At 38.7% G+C, this 24,694-nt stretch overlaps 1 long non-coding RNA gene across 1 annotated transcript; it reads left to right on the plus strand.

Annotated features, from left to right (window-relative positions):
- The first annotated feature begins 13 nt into the window (after positions 1 to 13).
- LOC110200658 (uncharacterized) lies at positions 14 to 15,011 on the plus strand. Its single transcript, XR_013486437.1, has 3 exons — positions 14 to 490; positions 1,619 to 1,742; positions 12,747 to 15,011. It is a non-coding gene; the product is annotated as an uncharacterized LOC110200658 (long non-coding RNA).
- The last annotated feature ends 9,683 nt before the right edge of the window (positions 15,012 to 24,694 follow it).

The following is a 24,694-nucleotide window of genomic DNA, read 5'->3' on the forward strand; positions in this document are numbered from 1 at the left end:
AGGGGCCCAACGGTAAAGTTCCGCACGGGTGAGTGCACATGCGCGGGGTCCGTTAACTATCCCTGAGAAGGGTCCCCCCGCGAAGGGGGCTGAGCTCCAGGCCGCTTCCGGTGCTAGAGCTTCTTTCCACTCTCGCGCTGAAAGAGGATGCACAGCAAAGTAGCAGAGGTGGGGATGAGGTGTGGCTTAATGGGAAGCGTGCTAGATCTGGATTCAGACGCTCGGTTCGAATCTGGGACCCGCTCTGTTGTTTCCCTTTTTGAAGATGGGCAAAGCCCTTCCTCTCCGAGCCTTAGTTTCTTCTTTTGCAAAATGAAGACGTTGTACTAGACGACCTCCCAACTCTCTTCTAGCCCTTAATGGCTATGTGAAGCCCAGACTGAAAGCGAGTGCGATGGGATCTGCTGGATCCCCTGGGACAAATACATCTAGGTTCCTCTTTCTTCTGATTCGTCCTTCCCCTTTGTTGCCTTCAGGAGAGGAGGGAATGGTTTGTATGGGACAGGGAGCCTGGCACGGGGGGGGGGGGGTGGACCTGGCCTTAGCCAGGAATCCCTGGGTTCAAGCCCAGCCTCAGCACAATTTCAGTTGCCCTACTGACGCTGTTATTAATGGTGGGAAGGAGGGGTTACAGCAGTTTGTTGGGAAAAGATTTGTCCGTTTTAATTGATCATAAGTTGCTATAAAGAGTTAAACCTACCCTAAGGCTATAGTAATAGAATAATAGGGTTTAAATCACAGAAGATAATAGTCTCATTCAACACTGGGCTCAAGGAAACCTGTTCAGAGTATTTTGTTTACTTATGGATGCTACATATTAGGAGAGACATTGATAAATTCAGAGTTGTGGTTGTGATTTGTCCTTTGTTCTGGAAGACGACCCTGACATCAGGAAGATGATGACACGACTTGTAATTTAATTAGATTTGAGTGACGGTGAGCTGTGCATAGTCACCAGCCACACTTTCTTCTGAAGAGCTATCTGGGTCCAGTGGCCAGAAATAGATCAGGATGACTGGAGATGGCCCAGCTGAATTAAGAGACAAGAGGTACAGATGAACTAAGAATGTTTAAAACAGAGAAGACTAAGGGAAGACATGATGTTTATTTTCAAATATGTGAAGGGCCATTGTGTAGACTTGGTTTGCTAAGACTAGTGATGAAAGGAGCCTGTTTTTGACTTGTATCACAAAAAGGAAAATTTATAGCAATGTAATGGTCTGCTTGTGAGACAGTTCCCTTCAGTAGAAGCTGTCTGATCATGTCTGGCCATGGAGGCAGAAAGAATGGTTAAACTGATTGCAAAGCTGAACTCCATGATTTTTGAGGTCTCTTCCAACATGGATATTTTGATTCTCTATATTAGTTTATATCAAATTGTTGCTGGCTTCCATTAGAATAGATCATCATAGTTGGCTTTGTTTTTAAGGTACATATAATATAGAGCAGAAGCTAGAAGTATTTTGTTTATTGAAGTTAGTTCAACCCTCAAAGCATAAGGAAATTTCTGTGAAGGGGAATAGAACTGACTATTATCCAACTGGTCTTGGCTTTCCCCCGCCTTTTCTCCTATGCTGCTTCCCATTCATGATGTGAAATGTATTCTCTCCACTGCTAGCATTCATACTGTTCATTCAGCTCCAAGACCACTGGACTTAACAATACAGAAATAATTAATACCCACCCTGATAACCTGCTGCTGCTGCTGCTCCTCCTTTTTTTCCTGTCCAGACAACCTAAATGTAAGTTCATCCTTTGGTCTCTTGGTCTCAGTGGTAGTCTGTTTGTGGCATAAGTCAAATGAGCCATATGTTGTTGAATGTATTTGTGCCATGACCTGTCAAGATTTCTTCAAGGGATAGACTCTCTCCATTCTATATGCCATACCTGATATCCTGCAGAACTTCAAAGCTGTCTCTAAATGGCATACAATGTTCAATAACATTTTTTACCATCTAGCACCATGATCTAGTACTCTGACTGCATTTGGGCTATGGTTTGGCTAGTTAGAAGTCCTATTTAGCAAGTAACAGACTCCATTATTATATACATATTATACTGTGTATGATTTGTGGACTGAAAATTAGTAGTGCACTGTATAATTATTTTCTAACATATGTATAGTTCTTATTGGGGAGAGGGCCAATGTATATGTTACAAAAAATCCTAGCTGATATCTATAGGGAAGAATAAATTAGTAAATTAAATTTGTTAATGCTTCAAATATAGAGGCAAGTCATTAATTAAAACCTCATGACTTGCTGTGTTTGGCTGAAACCTAGAATGAAATTTGTGGAAGGTGAAAAATATTTTCATGAGTTTTTAATGAAAATAGATGAAAACAGACTAGATGAAAATGGACAAATAATTCTTATTACAATTATTATTGGTGATACTAATAGCTCCCATGTACCTAGTATTTTGTAGCTCATCCAGCACTTTACATGCTTCATCTACATTTTTACAACATTTCTCCCCATCTCATCCCTCCCCCAACCCCAAGACAACTTGAATTCTGAATACCCTATAATGTTTTATTACTTTTTGCAACTTTTGGCACTGTGCAACCTTGAAACAACTTTCCTCCTCTAAGGGGTCCAATTAAAGCCCACAGATTTTACCAATAAATGGGGCCCACAAATATTATAGTAATTTGCTTTCTCTACCCCTGCATCCTTCCAATGACAAGAATGAATGATTGAAACCTTGAATGGTTTCTTTCCTGGGCCCTAAAATTAAGGGTATTTTAGAGGCCTTTTCTTGTTTTTAGTTTAGACATGAACCTTTCCGTTTCTTCAACAAGCACCCACTCAACTAGTCCTTTATTTGTCAAGCATCTGGACCCTCACATCTAGCTCTCCAGGAAAGGACAAGACAGCTTGCTGCTGCAGATGCTATAGAAGGAGGCTGGCATGAGGAGAGGGAGGGCCGCTGGACCAGGGAAAACATTTTGAGGGTGGGTGGGTAAGTAAGAACCACAATTACAAAAAAAAAATTAGATATGGAACAGGCAGCTTTATTCCCAGACAGAAAAGAAAATGCTAAGTAATAAAAAATCATAGAATGATTAGACTAGAATCGAGTAATGTATAACTATCAGATGTAACCTAATATTCAGTTTTTGCAGTGCAGCTAATTAGCCCAATACATTTCACCTTCATGAGACACAAGATAATTTAACACTGAGTGGAATTTTCTTTCTGATTTTCAGTCTCTCTGTCACTGTTTCTTTTTCTGTGCCTGTTTCTTCCTCTCTCTCTCAGTTTCTCTCTCCTTTCCTCCCCATGAAAATGATCCCCTTGGCCCTAGCTCATTCCTCTTCATGTAATTATAATCACTCTGGCATAATCTCCTGATCCTGACAACAACCCTGGGAGGTGGGTGCTATTATTATCCTCATTTTGCAGATGAGAAAACAGGCAAAGAAAAGTTAAATGACTTGTCCAGTGTCATACAGCTAATAAGTATCTGAGGCTGTACTTAAACTAAAGTCTTCCTGACTCCTAGTCCTACACTCAATCCACTGTGCCCCCTAGTTGCCCAGCAAATGCAAAGGGTCCCAAAATTATGCCAAAATCCCCTAATCAAGTACAGTGACTAGCTAGGTCACCCTTGGTTGAAGACACAAAGAGTCTCAACATGCACAAATTTTTGTCCTTTACCTGCCAACACCCTTTTCCCAGGGTTCAATTCTGGGAGAAGCCTGACTTTCAAATAGTCAAAGGAAGCTATGGAATTGGAAGCTATTAGAACAGCTCCTTGCTGGTTCCTCATTGGCTCTTCACTCTCCCTACACCACCTGCTTCACAGAATAAATTGCTATTTACAGTAATGTTGCTTTTGGCTATTATCTAGGGTTTTCCACAAGAAGGAGAGAAAGTAAAAATGCTTTCCCATGCATCAGATAATAGGAAAGATTGTTTTCTTTCCACATAGAAAGCAATGATGAGCATAAGGGAATTACAGTGTTCATTAAAAGAATAACATTAATAGGATTTGGAAATTCACCTTATAGCCAACTTGCAGCTTGTGGTTATCTGTCAGAAGGCTAAGAGCAAGTCTTTACACATAATTCAGTTTGACAATTCTTCTAATTAGGTATTTCACATTTTTTGTGCATTTTTCATGAACAGGTTCAATCAAACACTGTGTGTATATGTGTGTGTGTGTGTGTGTGTATGTGTACATTTACATACATGCACAGGTATACAAACAGATCTCCAAAGCAGATCTTTTCTAGTGGTTCCTCTTTCTCAAATGCCAACTCTTTTGTTTCAGCCCACTTTTGGTGCTGATGCTGCCACCACAACTGACCACTTCAGTAGACACTACAGCCACAGCCTCCCAGGACCTTATGACCTTTTGAAATTTACAAGGTCACCTGGGCTCATCCATCTTGAGGTTGCTGCTCAGTCACCTAGTGACTCTGGAAGATATACAGCTTCCACCATTCCCTTATTCAGTCTCCCATGGAGCTTTGAAGAATCCTTATGATTGAAAACCATAAAGGAAAAGGAACATTTTTTATTATTGTTTTTTGGGGGGCAGGCATTTGAGCCTCCTCATTGGTTCTTTAGCCAGACCTGTGGGTATACAGATAAGTCTTGATTAGAATAAATAATGAATTCCCTGAATTTATCCTATGTATTCACACTATTTGAAGTTATAATTATATAAAATATGGCAGTTGCTTCCAGCCCAATTCAGACATGTAGTGCAAATCCAGATAATGTGACTAATTCAAAAGATTCATTATTTGCATTAATTGGAACCCAGCTAAATTCTGGCTTGAGAATTAGTGGGAAGATTTCACATATATAGAGTCAATCCTATATAGACAGAATCAATATAGTCTCAAAAACAGATGGGGAAAAGGGGATATATTGCACATAAGTGTTCTATAAAAAGGAAAACCAATGAGAAATTTTATAATACATGGCTTTATTCAATTTGACATCCAAGAAACTAGGTTCAAATCTGGCCCCTGTCATTTTATTAGCTGTGTCCCAACCCATGGAAGGGAGATAACCATACTTCAGCTGCCTATTTCACAGGAATGTTGTAAAAATGGAGATAAAGTATGTAAAGTTCTGGATGAATCACAAAATAACTAGATACATGGGAGCTATTAGTATCAACAATAATAATAATTGTAATAGGAATTATTTGTTCATTTTCAACCAGTTTTCAACTAGTCTTCATTAAAACCTCGTGAAAATATTTTTCAACTTCTACAAATTTCATACTGGCTTTCAGCCAAACACTTGTCATTAAGTCATGAGGTTTTAATTAATGATTTGCCTCTGTATTTGAAGTATTAACAAACTTAATTTACTAATTTATTCTTCCCTATTGATATCAGCTAGTGTTTTTTGTAACATATACATTGGCCCTCTCCCCAATAAGAATTATATGTATATTAGCAAATAGTTATACAATGCTCTATTAATTTTCTCTCTATAAATTATACATAGCATAACATGTATCCGCCTGACCCAGGAAGATCCATAAAGCTGCCTCCAATGGGGATGTAAAGAAGGTGCAGCAGCTATTACTGCACAGGAAGTCTGGCCTGAAAGATCTAAATAAAATGAACTTGTAGAGAGTGTAGAAAGAGAGAAGGGACGTGCGCCTTGGAGGAGTCTAAGGCACACCCCTACCCCCACCCCGCCCTTGCCTTAAGGTGAGTTCCCTTGTCTCCATTAACCCTTGGAAAACTATTCCCTTCAGCACCTGGGACAGGGCAGCGCCTCCAATTAGGGACAATGTCAAGCTTTGCCTCCTGGACATTGGATGGCGAGTCGTGAAGCATGCTAATTAGGTCGTCCAGGGGCGGGGTTAGGGAGTGGTTAGGGAGTGGTCAGTTCTTAAAGGAACATGGAATTTTTGTACTTAAGTGTATTTGCGTTTTACCCAGAATTCACAGCGAGAAGGGGGAGGGGCTACTGAAGGGTGTGTTTTTAGATCTGCGACTGTCACCAAGGAACTAAGGGTCAGGAAGGACCCTGCTGTCTGCTAACAGTCAGTGTCCTGTTACACAAGATAGCCACAGGAGAGGACATATAGCTTGACGTCTGCAATGTATACGGTAACCGAGGGAGTCAGTAGAGATAGTCCTGTTCATGCAAGGGAAATTCTATAGAGGTCAGTGTCTTCTTCAAATAGGGAAAGATAGTTTGTTCACTGGGTCCCATTCATGGGTTACTGCCAGAGATGTGGTTTTAGGGCTGGAGTCCAAGGACTCCATCAGGTTCACTTCATCCAGATCATTCACACCTGACTTCCCCAGCAGCAGCAGCTGCACCTTCGCCTCATCTCTAATCGAGGCAGCTTTGTGGATCTTCCCCACTGTCCCTCCGCGCCGGGAAGGAGGCTGCAGAGGGAGACGGCTCTCTCTTGTTGCCGAAACTGAAAAACTTTTTCATTTTGCAACCGGGCTTCAGAGCGGATCGGAAGAACTCGCGAGGGGTTCTCCCTTAGCCTCTCAGCCTTCTCCGGCCCTCGCCTCCACTCCAGAAAACTGCAATGGCCGGAGACTGGAGGTGAAGAGACTCCAGAGCGCGCAACAGTTATAGAAGATTCTGCCCTAGAGACCATTGTAGCCTTGGCAACAGAGTGAGATGGACTGAACTGCGCATGCGTTTATCAGAAATGCGTTTATCCAAGTCTCACCCTGAAACAGCAAGTATTGGGAGGGAGGGAGGGGGAGAGGGGGAGAGAGGGAAGGCTACATGGGGACGAGGTGTGGCCAAATGAGAAGCTTGCTGCTGCTGAATTCAGAGGACTCAGGTTCGAATCTCAAATCCCGGAACCTGCTCTGTTGTTTACCTTTGTGAAAATGGGCAAAGCCCTTCCTCTCTGAGCCTCAGTTTCTTCTTCAGTAAAATGAAGACGTTGTACTAGATGACCTCCCAAGTCTCTTCCAGCCCTTAATAATCTGTAAAGCCCAGACTGAAAACCAGTGCCATGCAAATGCAGTCTCCATTCATCTTTCTTCTGATTCTCCTTCTCCCCCCCCCCCCCGCTTTTTTTGTGTGTGGGACAGGGAGCCTGCTACATGGAGAGTGGAACTGGCCTTAGCCAGGAAGCCTGTGCAGAATTTCAGTTGCCCTGTTGATGCTGTTATTAATCATGGGAAGGAGGGGGTTACAGCAGTTCATTGGGAAAAGATATGTCAGTTTTAGTTGATCATAAGTTGCTAAAAGAGTTAAGCATACCCTAAGGCTATAGTAATAGAAAAATAGGGTTTAAATCACAGAAGATAATAGTCCCATTCAGCTCTGGGCTGAAGGGACCCTGTGCTTACTTGTTTGTGTTTACATATGTTTCGTATTTACTTATAGATGCTATATATTAGGAGGGACATTGATAAATTTAGACACAAGAGATATGGATGAACTAAGAATGGTTAAGATAGAGAAGACTAAGGGAAGCCCTGATGTCTATTTTCAAATATGTGAAGGGCCATCGTGAAGAATTGGGTATCTGCAGAATAAGTTGCAAAGATCAGTGATTAGAGCAGCTTGGTTTTGACTTGTATAAGGAAAAACAAATTTTATAGCAATGGAATGGACTTCTTGTGAGACAATTCCCTTCAAGTAGAAGCTTACTGTGGTACAGAAACAATTCTGACATTGATTGCAAGGCTGGACTCTATGATTTTTAAGGTCCTTTCCAACAACAGATATTTTGATTTTCTATATTAGTTTATATCAAACTGTTACTGGCTTCCATTGGAATAGATCATCAAAGCTGTCATTGTTTTTAAGGTACATCTAATGTAGAGCAGAAGCTAGAAGTATTTTGTTTGTTGAAGTTAGTTCAACCCTCAAAGGATAAGGAAATTTCTGCAAAGGGGAATAGGACAGGTTATTATGTAACTGGCATTGGTTCCTACCCCCCCCCCTTTTTCTTCTCTGCTTTTTCTCCATTCATAATGTGAAGTGTATTCTCTGCATTACTAGCATTCATACTGTTTATTCAGCTCCAGAATCACTGGACTTGAGAATACAGAAATGTTGCATACCCACCCTGATGAATGGGTGCTGCTGCTTTTTTTTTTCTGGCCAAATAACCAACCAAAATGTTAGCTCATCCTGTGGGTCCTTTGGTCTCAGTGGTGGGCTGTTTATGGCCCAGTGTGTAAATCCATATGTTGTTGGTTGTACTTGTGCCATGACCTGTCAAGATTTCTTCAAGGGATAGACTCTCTCCATTCTGTCTGCCATAACTGATATCCTGCAGAACTTCAATGCTGTCTCTAAATGGCATTTGATGTAGATATAGGTAACATTTCCTACCATCTAGTATGATGATCTAGTACTCTGACTACACTTGAACCATGGCTTGGCTAATTAGAAATCCTATGTAACAGGCTCCATCATTACATACATATTATGCTGTGTATGATTTGTGGACAGAAAATTAGTAGTGCATTGTATAATTATTTGCTAAGGTATATATATAATTTATAATTTTATTTATATTATTTAATTTATAATTCTTATACACCCTGGGATTTGCCTTCTCTTTTGGTTTCAGGGCAGTACTCAATTTCCCAGCATTGCCTACTCCTGTGCCTGCTGGATCCTTCTCACCCCAACCCTAATCTCTCCTTCAAGAGGAGCAGGACTTTCCTGAGATTTGTCCCTAGGTTATCTTTTACAGTACTGGAAAAAAAACTGTGTTTCCAAGACCTTAAGAAGGAATGCCTTGTGCCTGCCTCAATATGATCTAGAGGACCAAGAAAAAAAAATTGTCTGATTTGTTCAGGGGATTTCTGATAAGTTTCTCTGAGATTTTGAACTTTCCCCATCATTATCTGTATCAATCTGCTTGGTATATTTATCTGTTCTGTTTGTGTCTCTGTGTGGTGTGAGTGTCTGTGTGTAATCTGACACCTTGTAGGATTTGAAATGCAGATAGCCAGCAAGGGATACTTCTAAGGGCTGTAGCCAGACCAAAAAGAGTGATAAGCTTTCTTGGAAAGAAAAAGTTGGTAAACTAACTCTCTCTCTCCCTCTCTCTCTCTCTCTCCTCTCTCTCCATACACACACATTCCTGAACTCTGCCCAGGTTCTGAATGTGGAGGGACAGACAAGAAAAAAAGAAGGGGGCAACCTTTTCCCATCAGATCAAAGAGAGGCAGATTGACTAGCACTTAACCATTTCCTGCCTCCAGTGAAAAAAAAAAAAGGAAAGTTTTTGTGTAATGTGATTCACACTAGGCAGTCTCCTACAAAAAGAGAACAAATTTGGCTTACAAGATCTTTAAAAGAGATGCCTTAAAACTGAAGCCTTGAGCTCTGCAGGACCAGGGAGAAGGGACTAGGCACCGAACAAGATCTTTTTCCAGGGCTCCAACTCACCTGTCTGGCAGGATCAATGCCCCACTCTAACTTTTTAAGGGGTTGATGTAGAAGTAAAATTTATTTGAGCAAAAGTTCAAAAGAAATTCTTACAGTTCTTCTCCCTGTGGTCTCAGCTCTGATCAGGATGAGACTACAGTGAAAAGTTAGAACAGCTAAAACATCTTAGCAGATTTTATAGGTTTTGAGATTGATCATTAAGTAATTTGGAAATTGACCATTTTAAGATTACAGGAGAAAACTCCCAAGATTTTAGGGTAATTCCAGAGTTCATCTCCTTTTGAAACACCTTCTCACAATCCCGAACACATAGCATTCCCCACTTCCTTCCCCTGAATCAAGAGGGTATCAGAGTGTGGGGATTGCAAACAGCTCCGTGTTTTCCTGCTAACCCCTCTTTTCCCAGATCAGACTAAGAGAAGATAATAGGGAATTTGAGTCACCTTCCCTCACCGGCCAAAAGAAAGGATGTGGGAGGGGCAGCAGCTACAGTGGGGGCCCTGATGTGGTGATAGGACTTGTACCTCAAAGTAAAAGACCAGGTCTCTGGAAGCAATCCAGTGTCTCCTTGGGCACCTGTGGGAAATTCTTTCCTTGTTGAAGGCACACACACACACACACACACACACACACACACACACCACACACACACACACACACACCTGATAAAAGACACAGATGAAAGCTATCAGTCCAGGCTCTGGGGTGCTAGCCAAAGGACTCTGTCTCTGGTGCTTGTCCAAGGACCATGCCTCTGGCAAGTCTTTGTGTAATCAGAACTATCTTGTCTCTTCTCACCCAATATCTGGTATCAACAGTGTTATCTCTGTTGACTCCCTGAATTTGCCCATGCATTCTAGGAATCCAAACCACTGGCACTTGCACCCAAGGCACCTGGACCACTGTTTAATCCCACCCTAGATCCCCTAATTAGCATACTTGGCATTTCTTTCACTGACCCTTTCTGCATATAATCTTTAACATCATCCTAATCAACTTGCAAGTTTGAGTGTGTGAATTCATTCCAGGCAATACAGCCCTGTACCATGCTATTTTTGAGGTTCTATCACCACTAAACTAAGTCAGCCCCACTGACAACGACCCTGGGCCTCTGGGCACTCTACAGCCTACCCCTCTAGGATATCCTGCCACCCTCCCCAGCAACTGCAGGAAGAGAGACAGGAGAAAAGAAAGGGATAGGTCAAGGCAATATGAAGTAAGAAGCCAGCCAGTCTGTGCTTTTGGTAAACCCAACCTTTTATCAATAATTATTATATGTGATGATTTGGAAATGCATTCAACAAGACTGGTCATTGGATTAGTAATGGGTTTGTTTCAAGTTTCAAATATGTAATATTGTTTTATTGGTAAACATTTGTATCAATTATGTCAAGCAACTTTTCATAACTTGGATGTTATAAGAGTATGAAATGAAAGAAACTAAAACATAGTGGAAAATTATTTAAAACCAGATATGTTATTTTATCAGCCCTGGGAAGTGCTTGTTTGATTTATGGAGTTCCCAATGAACTTGGCTTGCTGAGAATTTGCAAGTTTATTTAAATGAGCTCTAAAGATTGGCTTTTACACCAGAACAAATTGAAATTTAAGATTTGAGTCCTGGTAAATTTTTATTGCTTATTGCAACTCCATCAGAGTAAAACTAATTGTATCTAGCCCCAAGCTATGATTAGTGAAACTTACTATTTGAGGTAAAAGTTCTTGGGAATGTAATTTTTTTTTGAGTTTGAATTTCAGTATAGTTGTCTGCACTAAATCAGGATCTGAGAGAAATGCCACAAGCTACTCAGAGGGAATGTGATCCTGAACTGCTACAGGTAGAGATTTGCATCTGGGAAAAGCTGAGAGGATAGCCTTAGCCTCAGTCTAAGGTGGGATCCTCCTGGCTCAGTTTCCACATGGTGTTCCCTTTGAAAAGAAATGTTTCCCACCTGGCTATTCCTGAGTCTGGCTATGAGGTGGAATTGATACTGTGTGGTTGGAAAAATGTGACTCTTATCTGGATTCAAATAGAGCCAAGGATGTTTTAACTTGTCATATTTGGTATAATCATTTCCCTACTTTTTTATTTTATAGCAGATTTAGATAATCAGAGCAAGTGATATGAGTAAAAGATATGAGTACAATGCAAGTATTTGAGATCTTCTTGTTTTGATCTGAATGTGTAGTCATTCCATAACTGGGTAAATTAGAACTCAGGCTTGTCATCTCTCTGTCTGCATAGTCATGTGAAAGATTAAATTCCTGGAACAGAACATTCTTTGTGAATGATATGGGAATAATTAGACAAAGGGAAAAGAAGTTTGTGAAACAAAGGTACAAACACAATGTTGAATCATTATCCCATAGACTAAAGCTGGGATAATAAAATGTGTATTTAAGATCTGAGCTATTCAGCCTAAAATTATATTCCTTTCTATACCCTAAACAACTTAGTAAATGAGTAATTGGCCTAGTCATCTGCCTGTTACTACATACACACACACACACACACACACACACATACATACATATATATATATACACACACATATATGTATGTGTATATATATATGTATGTGTATTTATATACATATACATATATATACATATACATATACATATATATGTATATATATGTATATATATATATGTGTGTGTGTATATATATATATGTCTCTATGATGTAAGGTCCTTAAATGTTTCAAAATGTTGTAAGAACAATTTGGTATTGGTACATCTAATTGAAGGATCTTGCTGTTATTGTATTAATTATTGAAATTAAATCAGAAGCATTTTTGGTTTGGGAAAGAGAATTTCAGTATAATCAATTTTCTTAGAGGGAGGTAACTTATAGCTCAAATATCCTTCCAGGTCTTTTATCATAATTGGAGTAAAGTCAGCCTCTTATAAGCAAATTCATTTGTATAACTATTGAACCCAAGGGTGGAAAATTTCTACCTGCAAGAATATAGTTACTGGGGCAGCTAGGTGGTGCAGTGGATAGAGCACTAGCCCTGGAGTCTCAGGAGGATCTGAGGTCAAATCCAGCCTCAGACACATAACACTCACTAGCTGTGTAACTATGGGCAAGTCACTTAACCCCACTTGTGTCATGTAAAAAAAAAAAAGAATATTGTTACTTATATTTTCACCTATAGGATTGAATCTCCAATAGCATCTGATCCTCCTAAAGGAACTGGAAACAGAGTGGAAACTTTTGAAAAAGTAACAAGACCAGATAATCCTGTATGTCAGATGTAAATAATTCTAATGAGACTCTTGGTTTCTTTCTTTGTTTTCCCTCATTCTGACACTACTTCTGATTATTTTGTTGCTCCTTATATTTGGGCTCTGCATATTGAACTTGCTTGTCAGATTTTTGTCTTCCAGACTACAGGCCATTTACCTACAGATGGTGGCGACCAGTGGATACCAGCCCATGTCCACTCCCCATCCCTTGGACTTGGCTTATGCTCACTTCAGTCAACCTCCCTCCCCAGGACCCCAAGAGGCAGGGACAGCTCTACACCCCTTGTCAGCAGGAAGCAGTTCCAGAAGCCAAGACCTTCTCCCTTTGCTCCAAAAGATTTTGGGTACCATTTGTTTGAGGGGGGAAGGATGGAGTGATGGGACCTGGATCCCAAACAAAAAGACTATGTCTCTGGAAGCAACCCAGTGTCTCATTGGGTTCCTTTGAGAAATTCTTTCCTTGTTGCAACCACATACAGACCTGACCATGTAATTACTCAGGTAAAAACTATCAGTGCAGGCACAGAGGTGATTACTCAAGGGTCTTGTCCCTAGCGCCTGGTCTCTAAGGACCATGCCTCTGGCAAGCATTTGTGTAAACAGAACTACCCTCTCTCTTCTCCTCCAATGTCTGGTATCAACAGAGTTATCTCTGTTGACTCCCTGAATTTTCCCACACATTCTAGAAGTGCACCTATGCCCAAGGCAACTGGACTTCTTGCTTATTCCTTTGAATACTGAGGACTCCTTAATCCCACCCTATACCACCTAATTAGCATACTTGGCACACCAGTCACTGTTCTCTTTCTATATAAGCTTTAGCATCACTCTTGTTGGGTTGCAGGTTCCCTAAGAACTATGCTGGCTGTATCAGTGTTACAATAAAACTTTTGAATTTGACTGGAAGATGGTTTGAGTATGTGAATTCATTCCAGGCCACACAGCCCTGTATCCTGACATTATGGGGGTATCAGCACCCCCAGATCATGTCAGTACCATTTTCAGTTAATACACTATCTTCCTTTTCTTCATTCTTTGTTTCTGTTGATTTTTCCTATAATTAATGAGAATGAAATGTATAATGTCCTCCAAAAATTGTCTTTAATGTATTGCTAGCATAAATAATGCAAACCTATTTAACGTACTATAATTGCCATATGTTGATGGTCCTAACAATGAAATCATGCAAAGAATTAAATTTTTCCAGTCACTTATTTTAGACATTTGATTTGTAGAAAAATTCTCCATAACTAGAAATATTAATTTATAGTATTACATATGCTGATGAATGTTTTAATTCTTCCACAAATTGAAATAGTAGGAACTGAGAAAAATGATAGAATAAATAGTTCTTATCCTCGTGATAATCTTGTAGAGAAGATAAGCTACCCTCTGATTGGAGAGGAGAGCTGTGAACTCCAAAAACTCCATTGAAGGAGGGAGGCCAGGACAGACATCTCATTTCTCACCACAGCTTTGGGAGTTCTCCACCAGGCCCCAGGAATATTATGATTGGGAAAATCTCATCGTCCTGTGAGATTCCATCACCTTGGTAGGCCACCTAACTACTATCCAAGACCCCCATGACTGGAGGAAGAGCCAGGAATTTCAAAGCCTTCATTGAAGGAGAGGGCTTAGCACAGACATCTCATTTCTCACTTTTCTGCCCTGTTAGGGAGTTCTCTTAACTTTTCTCCAGTCCTCAGCACCAGGTAGCTGCCCTAACCTCCAAATTATTGATTTCCTTTGGTGTGCATTGTCTTCCTCCATTAGATTGTAAGCTGCTTGAGAGCAGGGACTATCTGTTTTATATTTATATCTCTGGCACTTGGCACACTGCCTGGCACATAGTAGGTACTTAATGTTTACTAAGATATAAATGTGAGAGAAAGAAGAATCTGAAATGTATTAGAGAATGACAAAGACTACAGAGTCAGTGAAAGCTTTATATAGGTGGTATCGTTTCATTTGGGCCTTGAAAGATAGCTAGAATTTCAGATGGCAAAAAGAGGGCAAGGAAGATATTCCAAACACAGGGAAGAGTGGAAGGAAAGGTATTGAGGGAGGAAAAGTTCAAGGTACATTCAGGAAATGATGGGTAACCTAGCTTCCTGAAACAGAGATGTATGAAGAGGAAATCTATTTTACTTTAGTTTCATTTAAAATGTGAATATTCTACTTCAAGTAGATTGATTAATAACATTGTCAATTTTTAAACTGACTTTGTCAAAAGCTATGAGAAATTAAAATTTTTTGTGGATGCCTTTGATCCATAAATTATACAGTATATGATGGCTGGGACTGAGTCTTCTTTGTTTCCAAATTTCATGTAACAAAATGCCTTGCATATAATACATATTTTATAAATGTGAAATAAAGTGTTGAACTTAATTATTAAAATTTGGGATTATTATGACTGCTATTAAAATATAAAGGAGAAATTGGAAATGAAATGTTGGAACTTGAGATTTCTACTTTTTTTCCCACTTCTATATGAGGTCACAATATAATGTGGTCTATAAATATATATATATATATCTTGGAATGAAATGAAAGTTTTGGAAATTAGAGCTATTTTTAAAAAGGTTAGAAGATGTGGGATTATAGTAATGTTATTCAAGTTCTGATTTATATTCCATTGTTATATGTTAATTATTATCTGAAGAACAAGAAGAGCTATGCTTAAAATTGGTCACAAAACCAAAATTCCGTTTTGGGGTTTTACAACTTTCAAGGTTAAAATTATAAAGGTCTGATGAAAATATTCAGGTATCATTTTTTTTGAGTGTTTTAAAAATTGAATGTTAGGGATGGTGCATATGCATTCTAAATATGAGCAAATATACATACTACTCGAACCTTCCAAAGTTCCTTCTCTTTTTATAATCCTATTATTACTGGAAACTTTTTTTTCTTTTGTAATTTACGATCAACCAAAAATTCCATTTTCATTCATTTTACACACAGATAAAATGTGTAGTAGATTCTTAGTTTTTGAATCAATGAAAATAAAGTTATTATAACCTAAAATATTTTTTAACATATTCTTGATCTAATTCACCCATACTAGTAGAACAACTAAGCTTTAGAACTTTAAAATTAAGGGATTTGAATGGCCTAGGTAAGCTTCAAGATTCATGCCTTTATAAGAAAAATCATCTGTTAACCAAACAAAATATTCTGCTATTTTTTTTTTACCTTAAGAGAAATGGCATGTAAGTTAGTACTTAAGTTTCCGTAAATATCCAACAGGAAATTCTGTAGGAATGCTCATTACTTCCTTTTCTTATTTTACATTTAGCTTTATTTCTGTCATTCAATAGTATGAAGAGAGATTGTTGATTACTCAAACTCTCTTTTTCCTTCATATTTTCAAAATCTTCATCTTGAGCTGCTTCTTTATCCTCTGTTTCTACATATTCTGATCCTTCCTCTCCATCTAGAGCATTCTGGCCATCTTGACTGCATTCTTCCTCCTCTTCTCCTTCCTCCTTTTTCTCACTTTCTTCCTCCTCGCCATTTCATCTTCATAATCTTCTAATTGTCCTTCTTGGCTGCTTTCTAACCCTTCTTCTTCCTGATAGTTCACACATGAATTGTCTGGACCCATCAATGTTTTATCTTCGATATGTAAATTTCCCTGAGTTTTCTTTTGATGTGACTGTTGAGGACTTTTATTTCTAGAATCCTTGTCATCTTCATGAAATGGTGATGAGTGTGGGAGGGACAGAGGGTGAACAAACATGGAAATAAGGATATGAACTATAATTATCTGATCAATACCCAGAAGAAAAGACATCATCTGTTTGTAACTCATGAGACCTTTGTCAGTATTAGGGTAGTTAGAGGGAGAAAATTATATGTATGTATATGTAGATAGAGGGCACAGTGTGAGTTGAAGATGAAGGGATAGCTGGAGAATAAAATTAAAGGGTGAGAAAGGATTATACTGGGAGGAGAAAGGACAAGGTAGAATAGGGTAAATTATCTCACATGAAACAGACAAGAAAAGGCTTTTACAGTGGAGGGGAAATGGGGGGAAGGTGAGAGTGAGTGAGTGAATCTTACTCTCATAGCATTTGGCTTGAGGAAGGAATAACATACACACTCAATTGGGTATGGAAATCTATCTTACCCTACAGGAAAATGGGGGGGGGTGGAGGGGACAAGAGAACAGGGGGATGATAGAGGGGAGGGCACATTGGGAGAGGGGGTAATCAGAAGGAAACACTTCTGAGGAGGGATAGGGTCAAAAGAGAGAATAGAATAAATGGGGGTCAGGATAGGATTAAGGGAAATATACTTAGTTTTTCACATGACTACTATGGAAGTGTTTTGCATGCCTACATGTGTATAACCTGTATCGAGTTGCTTGCCTTTTCAATGAGGGTGGGTGGGGAGGGAGGAACAAGAAAATTCGGAACCCAAAGTTTTAAAAACACATGTTAAAAAATCATTTTCTCATACAACTGGGACACAAAAAATACAGGAAATGGGGTATAGAAATCTATCCTGCCCCACAGGAAAATAGAAGGGGAAGGGGGATAAGAGAAGGGGAGGAGAGATAGAAGGGAGGGCAGATTAGAGAAACAGGTATACAGAATGCATGCACTCTTGGGGTGGGGGGAGGGATGAGACGGGGAGAAAATTTGGAACTCAAAATCTTATGGAAGTGAATGTTGAAAACTAAAAATAAATTTTTTTTTTTAAAAAAAGAAAAGACATCATCTGGGAAGGACTTAAAAAGAAAACAAGTGAGGGATGGGCAGGACGGGGGAGCACTGGGCTTGGGATGAAGGCTTAGGAAAGGAATCTGTCATATCTTCTTTTTCACTATCTAATTGATTGTGCCCAAGAAAAGTTCTGTATTCTGTATTGACAGTGCTACTCTTTTCCTCTACTGTATTAAAAACAAAGAGTACATAGTAAATCTGTCATTTCAAGGCAATAAATAATAACGTAAGGGTGGAAATTCCTCAAATAGCTTATTGTTTTTCCTTATTTGCTAAGAAACATTTCTTGGGGAGTTTCTGCCAAAAAGGTGATAAGAATAATGGGTATCAATTTCTATAAAATATTAATGTTTAATAGTCCACATTTCTTTGAAGTTTGCTATGGTAATATATTTAATCTGATGATTATATAGAAAATAAAATCTTCTGGACTATTTTGTTGTGTGATTTTATTCTTCAATAATTTGTCATATCATTGAAAAATGCTAGGTTTTAGAAATTAGTATTTTGATGTATCACCCAAATCACTACTTATAACAGAAAGTTAGTCTCTTCTCTACTCTTCTTTATGTATTCTGCAATAGTAAAAATTTGTCTGAGGTACTTCTTTTGTTAAAACTAAAGGGAGGAAAAGACACCTGACTACAGATTGGGGAAACTTGAGAAATGTTGATGTCAGGCTCGCTTTTTCTAGGCCTGGTTGTTGGGTTCACTCATTACACTTGACACTTTCAACAAGAAGAAATCAGAGGTTTCTGTTAGGAAGAGGCCACTAAACCAAAAAAAAAAAAATACAGGCTATGAGAACTTCAGTTCATGCAAGATCTTAAGTGTCTTTATTGAAGATCTTGCATTCAGGTCTCACATCTTCATCTAAGGACCAGAACTCCTGAATACGTACTGAACATCAACTGCAAACCGTGTCTGATTCTTTGAACTTTTTTGTGTTATATGTATGTGCTTGGCTAGGAAAAACTGTGAAGATACTGTCTAATGGTGGATATTTTAATATGTACCATTCATTGCTTCTGAGTCATTGCCCAAAATCAAGTATTATATACATCTAACTAAAATACTCCCTGAAACAGAGATTCTTTACATTTTTGTGTGTTATAGGCTATTTGGCAGTCTAGTAAAACCTATGGACCACTATTCAAAGAAATGTGTTGAAGTGCATGAATAAAATACATATGTTCAAATAGGAGACCAATTAAAAATTAAAAATCATGCAGCCACACTAAGTGGGACCACTACAGATTTATGGTATATAACCTCAATTTGACCTTTACTGCTTCTAGGCAATCCTACCGTACCCCCCCTTATTAATTCGCTGTCCCACTTTCCACAGCTTCTCTCTCCTACCTTTTCTTCCCCTCTCAAACCTTCCATGGTTCCCTCTTTCCCCATACTTTCAGCTGAGAAACTTGCTTCATATTTTGTAGAAAAAATAGAGGACATTTGACACGAGCTCCCTCTTCTCCCCTTTTCTACATCTCCTATCACTAAGGCATCTGCCTTCTGCCTCCTTCATCCCTATATCACATGATGATGATACTCCTTTCCAAGTCTGAGCCCTGAGACAGGTGATCTCATCCCATCCCATCTCCTCCAAAAGATTTGCCCCCCTCTCCCACTGATGCTATCATTTATTTTTAATCTCTGCCATATAATTTGTTGTTTGCTGTTGCCTATAAACATATTCATGTCTCCCACATACTGAAAAGACTCTCACTAGATCCTTCCATCCCTAACATCTCTCTTCTGTCCTTTGTAGTGCCATCAAGCATTTATTTGCATAGTTTCATTGTTTGCCTTTAAAATTTAAGATTTGTGTTACAATTATGCTCCCAAAATGTAATGTAAGTCTCATGGGATCCTCTGAACAAAAATATTATATAAATGTATCTCATTATCACATAGAATCTTTAAGAAAGTAGATTATGACATATAGAAACGATAAATTTTTTAAAGGCAGAAATTCTAAACACAACCTTTACAAATCATGCCACAATAAATTGTAATCAATACTTGGATCATGAAATTATATAGCTTAGAAAAGATACTTATTTAGCACTTATTATATGTCAGACACAATGTTAAGTGCTCAGAACACAAATACAAGCAACAGGAAACGCAGCCCCTCTCCTTCAGGAGCTTAAATTCTAAGGAGAAAACAGTACAGAAAAGGAAGCTGGAAGAGGAGCAAAAGGAAGTAGTAGGGTGTGGGTGGGTGGGAATGGCAGAAAATTAGTCTAAAGAATAGGGGGCTAAACTGGGTTAGAAATGGTATTTTCAGCAATCTCTAGCAAAAGATTACAATTTTTGGTGGTTATGGGAACTTTACCCCCTATTTGTTTTTGTCTATGTTTATTGAGACAAACTAATTAAAAAGGCACAAACATAGGGTATATGTTTACATGGACATTATAACAAACATATACATTGAAAGTGGATGTGTTGCCTTCCTGCTAAATAGAAAGTTCCTAAACTTTTATATATACAAAAGTTGTACCTAACCCCTTATTTCTGATATGCTCAATGCTTACACATTCTAGCTATTGACTTTTGTGCCATTTTCTAGGAATGTGACCTTCACACAATTGAAGATCCACTATATCTGATACATATCTCTAAATCTGGTAAAATACCTCCAAATGGAGCAATGATTGAAAAAAATATTAATAATTTTATGAGAAATGTTCCAATTTCCCAGAGAAATGTAAATCAACACATGTTTATTATATAAACTAGAATGTCAAAAATTGAAAAAATTATAAATTGGTGGAGTTTGGGAAATTCTAATTCACCACTGGTGGGACTGCACATTGGTGCAAACATTTTGGAGGATAATATACAAGAATCTTAAAACTGGCATATCTTTTGATTTCATTGCTATGATTCCAGTGGTATGAATTCATCTTAAAGAGAGCACAGGAAGGAAAAAAAGGACCTAACTATACAAAAATATTCAGAGCTGCTCTATGTGTAAAAAAGGGTTTTGTGTTACAAAAAAAAATAGGAAGAAAACTCTATACCCAATATTTGGAGAATAGTATTTTATGTAATGGATCATAGATTTAGAGGTAGAAGGGACCTTAAATATCATCCAGGAAACAAAGATTATTCCAAGATCATGTATTTAAGAATGGTTTTCTTGGGATGTGAAACCAGGTTCTCTGATTCCAAGTCTAATACTGTTTCCAGTGCACAGATAGATACAAAGCTTACAGGAAATAAGGAAAGTGACACAGAGGTATCAGCAGAAAAGAAATTGTACACACATTGACTTTACCTGGTTTTTCAGTAAAAAAAAAATCAAGCTAAAGGTGGGGAAACTTGAAAGAAACCTAAAGCCAACACAGAACAAAAGCTTTTTTGCTTTTAACTCATTTGGCTCCATGTGCATTGAATCATTAAGTACTTAGAATATTCTCTAAAATTTTAATTTTGTTTGTTTTTGTTGAAGGTTATTATATATACAATAAAAAAATTTACAAAGCAAAGCAACAACCAAACTGAAATTTAAGACTAGGAAAAAATTCCATGAAGAGACTCTACCTTAGTATGAAAGTTTAATTCATCTTCAACTGCGGTTGGACAGGAATCATCGGCCCCAGCTTTGTCGGAGTCTTTTTAAAAAGAATATAAAAATAAGTACTTTTATTTCCAGAAAAGAATCAACAAAAAGGCTTTTTAGTTATTTTTCAAGTGTTTCATCACCAAATGCTACATTACAAAGAATGACTTAATAGAGCAGGGTATGTAAACTATTCCTACTCCAAAATTCAATTTGGCGCAGAAGAAAATATTGTTGTATGAGCTATCAATGGATTTATCCTGCAGAATAATCTCACTTCCTATTTTTATACTCCTCCAAAGTTGACAAATGAACACAATGGGACATTATAAATGATACAGTCACCAAAGATCTGCAGTGTATTTGTAGCATATTATTACTCTCTCTGCCTTCTTTACCAGTTTGACAAACACTTTCACAGTGTATCATTTTTATTTTTTTGTTGTTGTTCCTTCATTTTCTTTTTCTAAATTTATTTATTTTTAGTTTTCAAACTTCAATTCCATAAGATTTTGAGTTTTAAATTTTCTCTCCCTCCCATTTTTACACCCCCCCCCCGCCAAGGGCTGATACAGGCCCTACATATACATTCATGTCAAGCACATTTTACCATTTGTCATGATGTAAAGAACGATTAGAACTAATGGGAGGAACCAAGAAAATGAAGCAATAAAACAAAACAACTATGGAAAAGGAGAGTAAATAATAGGCTTCCATCTGCAATCAGACTCCATAGTTCTTTCTCTGGATGTGGGTAGCATTTTCCATCATGAGACTTTTGTTTTCAAAACTTTAGGCTCCAGATTTTCTCCCTCCCTCCCTCCCCACCCACCCTCATTGAGAAGGCAAGCAACTTGCTACAGGTTATGTACATGTAGTTATGCTAAACACTTCCATAGTAGTCATGTGAAAAACTGCCCCCCATTTATTCTATTCTCTCTTTTGACTCTGTCACTCCTTAGAAGTGGTTGCTTCTGATTACCCCCTCCCCCAATATGGCCTCCCCTCTATCATCTGACTGCTGTCTTGTCCCCTTCCCCCCCATTTTCCTGTAGGGTAAGATAGATTTCCATACCCAATTGAGTGTGCATGTTATTCTCTCCTTAAGCCAAATCCAATGAGAATAAGAGTCACTCATTCTCTCTCACCTTCCCCTGATTCCCCTCCATTGTAAAAGCCATTTCTTTCCTGTTTTATGTGAGATAATTTACCCCATTCCACCTCTCCTTTTCTTCTTTTCTCAGTATAATCCTCTCTCACCCCTTAATTTTATTCTCCAGATATTACCGCCTTCATCTTCAAATCACCCTGTTGCCCTCTATTTATCTATCTATCTATCTATACATACATATAATTTTGGGGATCTCTTTCAGGAGATGATTGGCGGATTCTTTCAATTTCTATTTTACCCTCTGGCTCTAAAATATCAGGGCAGTTTTCCTTGATAATTTCTTGAAAGATGATGTCTAGGCTCTTTTTTTGATCATGGCTTTCAGATAGTCCAATAATTTTTAAATATTCTGTCCTGGATATTTTCCAGGTCAGTTCTCTTAAGGTCACTAGCTTCCAATTGCTCCATTTTAATATTTAAGGAAGTATTTTCTTCAGTAAGCTTTTAGACCTCCTTTTCCATTTGGCCAATTTTGCTTTTTAAGTCATTCTTCTTCTCATTGGCTTTTGGGACCTCTTTTGCCATTTGGCTTGGGCTATTTTTTAAGGTGTTATTTTCTTCAGTATTTTTTTGGGTCTCCTTTAGCAAGCTGTTGACTGGTTTTTCATGATTTTCTTGCATCACTCTCAGTTTTTCCTCTACTTCTCTTACTTGCTTCTCAAAATCCTTTTTGAGCTCTTCCATGGCCTGGGACCAATTCATATTTTTCCTGGAGGCTTTGGATGTAGGAGCTTTGACTGTGTTGTCCTCTCCTGCTTGGATGTGTCGATCTTCTTTGTTACCAAAGAAAGATTCTATGGTCTGATTCTTGCTTGCTCATTATCCCAGCCAATTACTTGAGTTATAAACTCTTTCTTAAGGTAGGAGTCTGCTTCTAGTGTAGAGAATGTACTATCCCAAGCTTTCGGGGGTTTGTGCAGCTGTTTTCAGAGATACTTCTAGGGACCTGAAAATTTTCAATTTTTCCAAGGTGTTATGATCAAGGGTGAGGTGTTTACTCTTTCCCTGGCCTGTGCTCTGGTTTATGAGTGACCACAAGCAATCTTTTCTGTTTGGAACTGTGAAGAGGATTTTCTCTTCTCAGACACTACAAGCTCCACCACTCCAGTGCTCCTCCTCACCCCAGAACTGCCACCCAAAACTGTGACCCAGATCCAAGCATGGGCAAAGCAAGATTGCCCAGCAGAGAGATCCCTGCAATCCCCTTCTGATCAGCCACACCATTTCCCCTCAGTCTGTGGGCCAGAAGCTCCAGAGGCAGCCACTGCTCCGGGGCCATGCTCTGGAAATGGGGCTGGGACGCTGCGCTTCTGTCTCACCTCAGACACAGACTTTTCCTACTGACCTTCTAAGTTGTCTTTAGTATTCATGGATTGAGAAGTCTGGAATCCGCCATAGCTGCCCGCGATTCAGTCCTCTGAGGCCTGCTCCAGGTTCACTGCAGCCTGTGAGCCCACGCTGAACTACACTCCTCTCCCAGCCCCGTGTGATATACCTTTCTGATCAACCATACTGGTTGTCATGGGCTGGAAATTTGTTTCACTCTGTCTTTTTGTGGGTTCTGCTGCTTTAGAATTTGTTTACAGCCATTTTTTACAAGTATTTGGAGGGGCTTGGAGGAGAGCTTAAGCAAGTCACTGCTTTTGCTCTGCCATCTTGGCTTTGCCCCCCCCCCACTAAGCTATCTTTTTACTGTGACTTCACCCTTTCCATTCTGTAAGGGTTTGATCTTTATAAGAGAAATCTTGAGGCACAAAAACATGAGAAAGAAGAAACTGAATATAAAATACCTACCTTGCTAGGTTGTGTTCTGTATACCTCTTGTCTCCCAATTTTTTGAGATGTATTTAAGAAACTATGAGATTGTGGTTCTAAATGTCACTACTCTGTCAGATTCCCTCTTGCTTTTTTTTTTTAATGGGAGATACAAGTTGAAGCATCCTGCATTACCTCAATCTCTGCATTCCAAAACAAGACACAAACCAGTTTATTTTGTGATAGAAACTAATGGTTTGGAAGATATAAATCTAACTCAAGGCCAGGCTTAAGTACTGATAAATATAAGCAAGAAAAATGTTGCTTAAACTAGTTTTTTTTGGTTTCACTGTTGAGTTTTGAACGGCAGGCAAGAATGAAGGAGGGAGTTTGTTTTTAGATTTGCTCTTTGTGTCTTGGTCACTTTCTGGATTAAACTATCTGTGAAAGGGAAAAAAAAAGTTAATTTACAGGTGGTAACCAAAGTTACCATCAGTAAAACAAATCTCTACAGCAAAATCTTGGTTGCATTTAATCTCCCTGCATCTGTTCAGAAGTAATTCTGTAAGTTGGTAAAGACAAGGAGAGAAAAGGTATAGGTCTGGTAAGTATCTAAATGAATAAAGTGGTAAAAGAAATAAGGCCTGCTCATATCTCTCTTTAAACAAATACTTTTGGTTGTATTCACTGAAGCCTTGCTATAAAGTGATTCCTAGGAGCAATGTGGAATCAGTTAGGTGTATCTTGGAGTTGAAGTAGTAGAAATGCTAGCAGAATTTTCTTACCTTTGCCATAGTCCTTGTGGTATGGCTGCTGGGAACACTTTTGTAGAAAGAAT

The sequence above is a fragment of the Phascolarctos cinereus genome, unplaced genomic scaffold, assembly GCF_003287225.1.
Source record: "Phascolarctos cinereus isolate Bilbo 61053 unplaced genomic scaffold, phaCin_HiC Scaffold_1;HRSCAF=81, whole genome shotgun sequence".
Lineage (NCBI taxonomy): Eukaryota > Metazoa > Chordata > Mammalia > Diprotodontia > Phascolarctidae > Phascolarctos > Phascolarctos cinereus.